This window comes from Myotis brandtii, unplaced genomic scaffold, assembly GCF_000412655.1.
Source record: "Myotis brandtii unplaced genomic scaffold, ASM41265v1 scaffold303, whole genome shotgun sequence".
Taxonomy (NCBI): Eukaryota; Metazoa; Chordata; class Mammalia; order Chiroptera; family Vespertilionidae; genus Myotis; species Myotis brandtii.
In genome coordinates, this window is record NW_005361573.1 from 871,647 (window position 1) to 882,337 (window position 10,691).

Sequence of the window (10,691 nt, forward strand, 5' to 3'; positions counted from 1 at the left end):
GTGGGGGGGGGGGGTCAAGGCAGAGGACAAGGGGTCCATGCCTTTATTAGAGTCTGTGGGTTGAGTGCTTTGGGGTTCCCAGGCTAAGGCTGGATTTGGTCAATTCAAACCAAAAAGAGTGGGATTTCGGTAAGCTTCATGGCCCTGGGAGGCAGGGAGAATGAGCACCACAAGAACAGTTGGGGGAGTCCTGTCAGGAACTTACATTTCCTTGTGACTCTGCAGGCTGTTGGGCAGGGCACGTGCTAGTGGGAGGGGCTGCTATCAGTTAAAGGCCCCTGCAGGCCAGCTGACCACACAAATGGATGCTGAGGCAGCAATACTATGGAACCGTGTGGCAAAGATGCCCAGGGGACTCACGTGCACATTACAGTTTAAGAAACCCTGCCCTGACAGCCACTCCTAGTTGATCCCCCTCTGCCTAACTCTGTCACAACCACCCTCCCATGAGCATCAGAGAGGGTCCCAAAGTTGAGAGGGACATGCAGGCCGGTCTGGTGATTGGCTCACTGACCTCTCCCCAAGCCACAAAATAAAACTGGTGTCTGTCCTTGGAGCAGAGGCTCGAAGGAACCACGTCAGCTGAACAGACTCCCTTGCATTGCTCTTGCCAAGTCGATCAACAGGATTTGCGTTAATAAGGACGAGGTTGGGGGCTTGGCAGCAATCCCACCCCAGGGACAACTTTCCAACGATTTATTTCTTCAGGGTAAAGCCGCTGCGGAGAGTTGGAGTGATCAGGGGTTTGTGTTGCATTATGTTTTTATTTTTCCAGGAGGAGGAAGAAGGCCCTCCCTGTGTAGCATAGAGTCCTGTCTGTTCTCATGCTGTAAAGGATGTGCCCGCCCCTGCGTGGGCTTAGGCTGTCAAACCAACCCAGCCTGATGCAGAAGCCCAATGCGCTCTTTGAAAACACACACACGCGCACACACACACACACACACACACACACACGCATGCACGCACACACACGCACACGCACACACTTCAACTAATTGGTGGCACCCAACCATAACCAAGAAAAAAGGCAACAAACTCTCCATTTAAATTGCAGATTGTGACCTTTATGCTTGAACTCATTTCAAACATCCTGTTTATAGCTTTGGGGTTCTGGCAGTCAATAATCCTCCAAATTATTTTCCTCTGTTGGTTTTTTTTTGAATGGTTTTATTATGCATTGCATCCCCCCATTTCTGGGCCTCACCCCCAGCTCACGTCTCCTGAGAGGACAGGTAATTTGAAAAGGCCTGCGGCAGGACTTCACTTAAGAGTTGCCACTTTTTCTGTTCAGCGGGACCAGCTGTGGAAGCTGGTTTGCAATGCTTGGCCCCTCTACTCACAAGATAGAGGAAAGGAGGTTTAAAGAGGCTGGGGATGTATAGGATTGAAGGGGGGCAGGAAGAGAGACAAGGGCCTTTTCTCCAAGCTGTAAAACTCCTCTGCCCCAAATATCTTTAATGCATGGGTCTAGGCTAGTCAAGAGCTCGTAGATTCCAAAGGGAGATGTTAGTAGGTGTTACAAGGTACCTGGGTGAAACAGAGATGAAAAGATGCCTTCATGCGGGACTTCTCATGCTAAAGTGTATGGGGAACGAACTCTCTTTTGTGTGAGGTGGGGAGGCAGGTTTATTGTGCAGTTTCCCACATTTATTTCATCCAAATGCACCTATGTCCCTGGGTGGTCTCATGAAAAGTGGTCTGCAGCCCACTTGGGAGACGCTGCTTGTCGCCATGACTACTGCAACAGGTTTCTTATGAGCCAGCCTTGGGCATCCAGGACATCACTTCTGCCACATGCTATTGGTGGAGTGAGTCACTAAGGCCCGCCCAGATTCACAGGAGGAGAAACAGCCTCTGCCCTTCCATCTACCACCCAGCCCCAGGGGAGTTTCCCTCCATCAGAAAGAATGGAGAGAGCCCTGCTTCCCCACACCCCGCCAGGCCCAGGAGTTGGAGTGGACAGCGTTAGTCATTTCTGCGGTCCCACTCTCCTCTCCTCTTTCTTCTAGAAACAAACCCCTCTTTCCTGAGCAAACACAGATACTTAGAATTGGCCTGTTGTGGGTAATAGCGCGTTCGATTCCTGTCTGACGCTGATGCCCGAAGCACAAAAAGTGATTGATCACAGTGATAAGACTGATGAGTAATTCCAGCAAAAATAAATAACAAATAATAATAAGAATGAGTAAGTGTTGTGTGCTTACTGAGAGCCAGGCCCTGTGCTGAGCAGTCTCTATTCATCTACGCTGTCCTCACTACAATGGTAGGAAGTGGCAGCCAGGATTCATCCCATTTTACAGATGAGTCACTTGCTGATTCATTTGCTACGACCTGAGTCATCGGCTGCATGGCTAATGAGTAACTCAGAGATTCCTGGCCAGGTCTGTCTTCCTTCAGGAAACGCTCTACATAGGACTGGATGGATGAAGGAAAAAGCAGCCGGTATCCATGATGGCTACCATTTATTTATGGAATATACTCTGTATGCCAGGCTCCTGGGTTTCTACTTATTGAGTGCTTTCTGCACGCCGGGCTCTGTTCTAAGCACTGGACTGACTCATTTTAACCCTCACAGCAACCCCCTCATGTAGGAATTGTTATCAGGCGAGGAAACCAAGGCCCAGCACTGTTAACCTGTCCTGTGCCATGTAGCTTGTTGGTGACAGAGTCGGGATTTGAACCCAGGACTCCGAGTCCAGGGCCTGTGCGCTTACCCACACTGCTGCCTTTTCTCCATCGCGGATGGCAACAACAGCTTGGACCAAAAGGCCGGATCACAACTGGATTCAGCTCTTCCTGAACCTTCAAAAGCTGGGATGTCCTTCAGCAAATGTCCCTGCCTCCCACCTTGGTTTGGAGGTCACGTACCTTTTCAGCAACCCTTGACCTCCTTGGACCAGTCCCTGCATGCATCAAAGCATTCGGGCAGGAAGAGGAAAACTACAGCCGGGCCGGAAGCCCGGACTCAGGGGTCCTGCTTGCCAGGCCCGTCTGACCACCGCTCTGACACCGGAGGAGCCGAGACATTTTACTCAAGGATCTCGGAAAGCCCATCCCGCATTCCCCAAATTCTCCAGTGCCTGGGCTGTGAAGAATTTCCGTCTGAACTTGGCAGGCGGGAGGACTGTGGTCTGGCCGCTCCCTCTGGAAGGTACTGTGCAGCCCTGGCAGCCCAGAGTGAGTTTCCTCCCTGAACTCCCTGCTAAGAATAACCCACCAGCCACCTCCCACCCTCCTCGGAGGCCTCCTCTGCTCGCAGAGAAAGTAGACGGTGAGCCCCGAGCCCTGCCATTTGAACCTAGTTTGCGTAGTTCCAGGACATACTACACTCTCTGGCTTCCTCGGGGAAACCACCCATGCCCAGGGCATTCCTGGAGGTCGGAGCTGTTTCCCATCAGGACTGAGCAGACCCTCAGCCCCCCACCCGCCCCCCCCTCATGGGAGGAGCTGCCAGTGCCCTGCCAGAGTGATGTTGTCCCCAGGGAACACTGGGCAAGATCTGGAGACGTTCTTGGTTGTCACAACTGGGGGGGATGATTGCAGCATCGACAACCTACAATGCACAGGGACTCCCCCTCCACCCATCCCCACATGGGCACAGCGCCGCTGTGGAGAAACCCTGGTCCAAGTCAACCTCACAGCATGAGCTGGGCACAGCACATTCATTAGTGCCTTTCCATCTCATTCACTGCCCACGTGTCAACCTGGTACAGTGATCCTGGGAGGTATCTATGAGGAAAAAATTATTAATAAACATGGGGTGATGAAAAAGAGGTACTGGGCTAGTGCTCTCTGACAGAAATACAATGCCGGCCACAAATGCAATTTTTATTTTTGTTAATTCTCACCCAAGGATAATTTTCCAGTGGAAGGGAAGAAGGGGGGGGGGGGAGAGAAAAATCGATGTGAGAGAGACACATCAATTGGTTGCCTCCCACATGCGCCCTGACTGAGACGGGGGACTGAACCTGCAACCCAGGTACGTGCCCTTGACTGGAAGTTGAACCCACAATCCTGAGACACACCAGCCAGGGCCACATGCAATTTTAAACTTTCTCAAGCAGCCACGTGAAGAAAGGAAAAGGAAACAGGTGAGATACTCTTTTAAATATTTTATTTAACCCAACCTCTCAAAGATAGTATCATTTTAATATAAAAACAATATAAAATATTACTGAGATTTTAAAAAATACTTCCACTAAGTCTGCAACATCTGACCTGAATGTTATCTTGCAGACCATCTCCATGTGAATTTTCTATGTTTCCAGTGTTCACATGTAGACAAATGTGGCTCCTGGCTCTTGAGCTAGACAACACGAATGCTAGACTAAGACCTTGCCGCTCACAGATGCTTGGAGACGCACAAGTCAAGCCAAGAAAGAAAAAAGATGAGGAGAAACAGGAAGAATGGAGGAAGGGAAAGGAATCTTTCGGAACATCCAAGCAGGACTAACATCTCCTAAAAAGGTCTGCAGCGCTGTTCTCTGCCTCTGGCCACTGGCAGCCCGGAGACAGCATCTGGACCCTATCTCTTCTCCAGGTTCCCCCTGCTCCCAGCCACCAGCAGGAAGAGGCTTGGGGGGGGAGGGGTGATGCTGACCGCCTAGCCTAGGGTGCTTGTTCTCCGCCTGCTGCCTACAGTGGGGACCCAAGGCCCCCGGGGAGGGCCACAGCCCCCCTCATCAAATCAAAGAGACTGTTTGCATAAGCCTCATCCAAGGCTGGCTCTTGCAATGTTTTTAAATCACCTTTGGCTTAGGGAGGTGGACTGCCTGCTCGTTTCATCCAGCGAAGAGATAAAGCCCATTTCCACAGCTAATACAAGGGAGCATTCGGAGAGTGCTGACTCCATTAGGGACCAAAGTGGTTTCCGAGTGTCCTCAGCTGAAACCAGGTGACAATACGGCTCAGGGCCCGTGGGGTTGGCCCCGGGATCAGTGCTCGGATTCCCAAGGCTGACTGCGGAGGCAGAGCAGCCCTGTTAGACCATCCATGGAGTAACTAAGGGCCCACACATGGGGTCAGGCTCTCTGGGTCCAAGGCCCAGCTCTGCCACCTGCCATCTGACAATGGGCAAGCAATTTTATTCCTCTGATCCCTTCCTCAACCATAAGATGGATTGATCATTGCTATTCCCTCTGGATAATCTGCCCCCAGATGTCTCCTTGACTCTCTCACCTTTCTCGAGGTTTTGTTCAAATGCTATCTCCCGGAGACCTTTCCTCCCCACCTTGCTAGAAACTGCAACTCCACCCCTTGACTCTCCAACTCCTTTCCTGGCTTTTGTTTATTTTTTCCATAACATTTATTAAGAATATATCATGGATTTTTACATTTTGTTTATCTTCTCTCCCCAGTAGAATCTCAGCTCCAAGATCTGGGTTTTATCTGTTTTTTTTGTTATTGTTGTTGTTGTTTTCACTGCTGTATTCCCGGCACCTAGAATAATGCCTTGAATGAGTTGGATGCTCAATCAACATTTGTTGAAATACCTCAATTAAGTAAGTCCTAACAGTGCCTGGCACACAGTAGTTCATTATTCCTACTCAGACGTTGGTCACAAAGCAGATAAGTGCCACATGATTCCTACTTTCACTTTATTAGTTCACCTAAAATATTTATTGTGCATATACTGTGTACCAGGCAGTGTGTGAGGCTCTGCTAAGGTTGGGATGGGCAAAAGGGACTCATAGACCAACAGAGGAATTTAATAGCACTTCCCTCAGAAGTGGCTGGGGGATTGAATGAACTCATGCCTGGAAAATGCTTTGCACAATCCAGGAACAGTGTTTGCGTTAGTCAGCTTTTGCTATGATAAGGCTGTGTGACAAACACGCCCCCAAACATCACGAGCTCCAACGAAGTTATTTCTAAGTTGCATGTCTAATGGTTAGTTGGGTCAGAATTGGGATGCTCCATGTGTCTTCTCATTTGGGGCCCAGGGTAAAGGGTCAGCTCCTATCTGGGCATGCTGTTCTCTGGGGAAGCACAAGAAATGGCAGAAACTAGCCATGCCTGAAGGTCACTGTCTGATGCATCATCACTTCTGCCCACATTCCATTGGCCAAAGCAATCCACATGGTCAAGCTCCATGTCCATGGGGTGAGGAAATCCACTCTCCTCACTGACCACAGAGAGGAGAGTAAATATTTGCTGAGTGATAGTACAAAACATATAATTATCAAAAAGGTCTTTATTATTATGAGGGAGAAAAATGTTTCTTCCGTAAAACCCAATACAGGTGGTGGTCAGCAGTTATACATTATCCCAGCCACCTAGTCGGTGACGGAGGTGGAGGTTGGAAACCCACTGGCATTTGTATGAAGCAGAGAGAGTGAGCGTGAGTTTGAAATCGAAGGGGACGTGACTGGGCTCTCCTCCACACGGTCTCTCATGGTCTAGCAGACTAGCCTGGGCTGGTTCTCACAGCGTCTGGGCAAGATTCTAAAACGCAGCAGAAGCATCCTAGTCCTCTTGACCCATGAGCTTGGAACCGTCACAGTTACTTCTACCGGATTCTAGGGGCCAAAACAAGTGACAGGACCAGCCCAGATTCAAGGGCCTTAGGGAAACAGACTCCAATTTATTTATTGAATTATTGGGGTGACATGGTTAATAAAATCATATAGGTTTCAGATATACAATTCTATAATGCATCATCTGCCTATTGTATTGTGTGTTCACCACCCCAGGCAGACTCCACTTCTTAATGGGCGCAGCTGCAAGGCGCATTGGAAAAGGAGTGGACAGAGGGAAGGGGAGAGAATCGTGGCCATTTCTGCTTCTGTCTGTTATCTATAGCTCTGAAGTCAGGAGGTAGGAATGTCGTCCCCTTAGGCTCTGCCTGGGTAAGAGTCCCCAGCCAGCAAACATCCAAAAAAGGCCTTGCCTCTCTCTGAAGGTGTCCTTAGCCAGCCCCTCGGCTGCATTTGCATATTCTGATTGGTTCCCCTACTTATCATCTGTCCCAGCAGGAAGAGCCTTTCTTGTCACCAGCCCCCAGAGAATGATTAAAATCCCACACTATCGTCCAGACCTTAATATGAGGTTCCTGGAGGCAGAAACCTGACTTGCCCTAATTTTTCATAATTAATTCATCAAGATACCTAGTGTGGCTGCTGCTCCCTTCGGGGACTCTCTGGCTTTCCCCCAAGCCGCCCACTGAGTCCCTGCCCTCCTTGTCGCCTGGGGGAAGGGAGGCTATGTTTATGGAAGACCTACTGTGAGCCCAACCCCAAAGTGAGTTTTATGTGTGTGAATTCATTGCCTCTCTCTACAGCCCTGCCATGCAGATAGGATTCCCATGTTACAGATGAGCTGACTGAGGCCTAAGGACACCTGAGTTACATAGGGACCCATACCTGAGCAGATGCCAAAGAAAGTGTGGCTTGAAGCCAATGCAGGGTCCTTTCTCAGCGCAAGGCGGGCTGCCTCAGGTGATACGATGGCCACGGTTCTCTCTCCTACTGCCTGTCGCAGTGTCTGGACCCCTGCATTAGGCATTCCTTTCATCGGGTATTTCTTTTTCCATCACCTAGTATTAGTACCAGGCAAGGAGATTCTGTTAACATACAAATAATGTGGACCTACAATTAAAAACACGGGTTTCTGAACCTCCCTTCAGCCCTCTAACTGGCTCTTTAGGAACGAGGCCTAGGAATAAGCATGTTGCTGTTCTCCTTTCTGGATGATTTTGATATACAGCCCACTGACTGTGCGGAGAAAGACACCCACGCGGTTGTTGCTAAGTGACAGGACCACTCCGTATTTGTTGTGTCAATTATGGCTTTGTATTTGACAAAGAGAAGAGATCGCCACTGGGCACAGAGGAAAGTCTGGGGATTAGTCAACAGTGGGAGTCCCACTGTGAGTGGGGTTGTAGGACTGGACCCGGGTATCGGTACTGCTGGAGCCTTGTGCACCGAGCATGCGTGCCCTTGTAATCAGAAAATGTAATAAGGATCTTTTAATGCCAATATTCTTGAAAGAGAGAGAAGGCGTTAGCAGCTGGAGAATATTATGCTAAATGAAATAAGCCAGTCAGAGAAAGTCAAGTACTGTATGATTTTACTTATATGTGGCATCTAGTGAACAAAATAAACAAAACAGAAACAACTAATAGATACAGAGAACACACTGACAGCTGGCCAGAGGGAAGGGGGGAAGAAGGTTGGGGGGTTGAGGGCTGGGTATAAAAGGTGAAGGAATTAAGTAAAAAAAAACAACAAACCCAAAACTCATAGACACAGACAACAGTATGGTGATTACCAGAGGGAGGGGCGAAGGGGGAGGTAGGAAAAGGTAAAGGAGGAGAAATGGTGATGGAAGAAGACCTGACTTTGGGTGATGAACACATAATACAATATACAGATGATGTGTCATAGAATTGTACACTTGAACCCTACATAATTTTATTAACCAATGTCACCCCAATAAATTCAAGTTACAAAAAGACAAAGAACATCATACAGAAAACACCGATCCCATGAAGGAAATAACAAAAGCCCCGCTGTGCTGGACGCTGGGGCGGGGTTCCAGTCCCTGCTCCTGTGCCCCTTTCCCATGAGAGATCCAGTGAATACCGAGCGCTCCATGGAGCAGAGTTTGAAAGCAACTGGTCAAGCTCAACCCCATCATTTTACAAACAGGGGCAACTAATTGGCTCAGAGAGGCAGGAACTGCTTAAGGTCACACAGCTCATCATATCAGAGCTGGGACTAGAACCTGGGTCTTTTTGCCATCGGGACAGCACTCTTTCTGCTGTGTGACTCTCGAAGTTCCCAATAATTCTGTCACAATCACCTGCACAGTCATCATTCACTGAGCATCTTCTAAGTGTCCAGCAATGTGCATACATCATGTCCACTCCTCAAAACCACTGAAATAAGCCAGTCAGAGAAAGTCAAGTACCATATGATTTTACTTATATGTGGCATCTAGTGAACAAAATAAACAAAATAGAAACAACCCATAGATACAGAGAACACACTGACAGCTGGCCAGAGGGAAGGGGGGAAGAAGGTTGGGGGGTTGAGGGCTGGGTATAAAAGGTGAAGGAATTAAGTAAAAAAAAACAACAAACCCAAAACTCATAGACACAGACAACAGTATGGTGATTACCAGAGGGAGGGGCGAAGGGGGAGGTAGGAAAAGGTAAAGGAGGAGAAATGGTGATGGAAGAAGACCTGACTTTGGGTGATGAACACATAATACAATATACAGATGATGTGTCATAGAATTGTACACTTGAACCCTACATAATTTTATTAACCAATGTCACCCCAATAAATTCAATTTACAAAAAGACAAAGAACATCATACAGAAAACACCGATCCCATGAGGGAAATAACAAAAGCCCCGCTGGGCTGGACACTGGGGCGGGGTTCCAGTCCCTGCTCCTGCGCCCCTTTCCCATTAGAGATCCAGTGAATACTGAGAGCTCCATGGAGCAGAGTTTGAAAGCAACTGGTCAAGCTCAACCCCATCATTTTACAAACGGGGGCAACTAATTGGCTCAGAGAGGCAGGAACTGCTTAAAGTCACACAGCTCATCATATCAGAGCTGGGACTAGAACCTGGGTCTTTTTGCCATCGGGACAGCACTCTTTCTGCTGTGTGACTCTCGAAGTTCCCAATAATTCTGTCACAATCACCTGCACAGTCATCATTCACTGAGCATCTTCTAAGTGTCCAGCAATGTGCATACATCATGTCCACTCCTCAAAACCACCACCAGGAGGTAACTGAGCCTTAGAGAAGTGACAGGACACACCCAATGCCATACAGCTAAGAGGTAAAAGAGACAGGATGACTGAGGCCTAAGGACACCTGAGTTACATAGGGACCCATACCTGAGCAGATGCCAAAGAAAGTGTGGCTTGAAGCCAATGCAGGGTCCTCTCTCTGTGCAAGGCGGGCTGCCTCAGGTGATAGGATGACCACGGTTATCTCTCCTACTGCCTGTCACAGTGTCTGGACCCCTGCATTAGGCATTCCTTTCATCAGGTATTTCTTTTTCCATCACCGAGTATTAGTACCAGGCAAGGAGATTCTGTTAACATACAAATAATGTGGACCTACAATTAAAAACACGGGTTTCTGAACCTCCCTTCAGCCCTCTAACTGGCTCTTTAGGAACGAGGCCTAGGAATAAGCATGTTGCTGTTCTCCTTTCTGGATGATTTTGATATACAGCCCACTGACTGTGCGGAGAAAGACACCCACGCGGTTGTTGCTAAGTGACAGGACCACTCCGTATTTGTTGTGTCAATTATGGCTTTGTATTTGACAAAGAGAAGAGATCGCCACTGGGCACAGAGGAAAGTCTGGGGATTAGTCAACAGTGGGAGTCCCACTGTGAGTGGGGTTGTAGGACTGGACCCGGGTATCGGTACTGCTGGAGCCTTGTGCACCGAGCATGCGTGCCCTTGTAATCAGAAAATGTAATAAGGATCTTTTAATGCCAATATTCTTGAAAGAGAGAGAAGGCGTTAGCAGCTGGAGAATATTATGCTAAATGAAATAAGCCAGTCAGAGAAAGTCAAGTACTGTATGATTTTACTTATATGTGGCATCTAGTGAACAAAATAAACAAAACAGAAACAACTAATAGATACAGAGAACACACTGACAGCTGGCCAGAGGGAAGGGGGGAAGAAGGTTGGGGGGTTGAGGGCTGGGTATAAAAGGT

General features: G+C 48.5%; 1 long non-coding RNA gene across 1 annotated transcript in view; it reads right to left on the reverse strand.

The window, feature by feature from the left end:
* The window catches only part of LOC106726682, a 12,262-nt gene extending 9,338 nt beyond the window's left edge, over window positions 1-2,924 (reverse strand). The window contains exon 1 of the long non-coding RNA XR_001362750.1: window positions 2,869-2,924. This is a non-coding gene — a long non-coding RNA (uncharacterized LOC106726682). The remainder of the gene's footprint in view (window positions 1-2,868) is intronic.
* Between the last annotated feature and the right edge of the window lie 7,767 nt (window positions 2,925-10,691).